Below are 1,562 nucleotides of genomic sequence, written 5' to 3'. Positions count from 1 at the left end.
CCAAAGTTCACTGTTGTAATGATTGTTTTGTTTCTGATATTTACATAGCAAGGATTTGTAAACTTGTGGAAACTTCCTAAATAAACAGTTTTAAAAAACTGGGCATATTGATCAAGCTGCCAGAGAAAAGCTCAGCTCCTAGTTTAGACTGATATAAATTTGGAGTCAATTCACTAACACTAAAGTAGATCAACAGAAATAATCAGGATTCATATCAGTGTGAGAGAAGAATTAAGTCCATTCTTAAAAGGGACCACAGTAGTTTGCGCTGGTCAGAGGTTAAAAAAGTGGAATTGTCAGAGGAAGTGTAAAACAATTGCCTTTTTGGGAATGAAACATTCTGATTTTATAGTACAAAACAACTTTTCCTTAATTATTTTTTTCTGATTTTTCAAAATTGCCAGTGAAATGAAAAATCTATTATTCGCCCAGCTCTATTTGGATTTTGCCTCCTGCATATCATAGGAAATTTGATATGCTAGATTATGAGCAATAAGGAAAGAGGAAGGTAGCTTTTATTGTGTTCAATAGTTGTCATTTAAACACACAGGCAAACATTCACACAAGCATCCATATGGTATCTTCCATAGACTGGTGCACACACACACACCATGATGCTCACTCACACTTCACACAAGCAGGCACACATACACTATGCAACATGCAAACACTCACTCTAACACACCAGCCTAAATGCACCAAACACACGCTTTCTTCCAGCACAAAAACAATCATAGACACACGGTCACTGGTTCTCACACACAAACACAACATCTTTATGTCCCAGTTTAGATGGTGTACTGTGTATAGTGATGTTACAAAATAAGGAACCAGAACTGAGTTTGGCAATGAGAACAAACCACTCTGAGGGCAAAGGCATCAGTTCCCACAAATTCTCTGGGCTGAGAATTGGCAATGCACAGAGTGTGTCAGGGGGAGGTCTACAAACCCCTCGCACAACCAGCTCCCCAGCACTGAAATGGAAATGTGGGAACCCATCGGAAATCTGCTGGCTTCTTGGTGCTGAGGCACTTGCATGATCTATCTCTTTATTCCTGTACATAATGTGTTGCCTCACTGTCTTGAACCTTCTGTCTGAACTACATATATCCATCACTGTGACATTTGAGGAATATTTAGGGCTAATGTCATTTCTCCTACATGAGAGTATTTATTTATATTGCCCTCAGAACACTCCCAATATTATTATTACCTATCTTTGGTGGAAAAGTGGCAGATCTGCAAAATCTGCACAGGGCCTGCCTTCTCCTACAGTGAAGCCAAAGCAGTGCGGTGGCTTATTTTTCTTACCATCTTTGAGATGCTGTGAGGTCAGATGCCTGCGGAACAAGCCTATTTAGGAGCCAAATTTTGAGTTACTTATAAGTGTTTAATCAAGCAAGACTCTGGCTGTGCCAAACTGGGATCTCAATAACACCAGAGTAAAGCTGAAGTCATTGGAGTTATTTTGGCTTCATCCCTGAGATCAGAATTTCCTCTATTGTGAGTTTTGCCTGAGTAAAGATAGAGTGAATCTGTCCACCCCATTGTACCACAGAGTT

The sequence above is a fragment of the Gopherus evgoodei genome, unplaced genomic scaffold (genome assembly GCF_007399415.2).
Source record: "Gopherus evgoodei ecotype Sinaloan lineage unplaced genomic scaffold, rGopEvg1_v1.p scaffold_207_arrow_ctg1, whole genome shotgun sequence".
NCBI lineage: Eukaryota > Metazoa > Chordata > Testudines > Testudinidae > Gopherus > Gopherus evgoodei.
Note: the sequence above shows the minus strand (reverse complement) of the source record.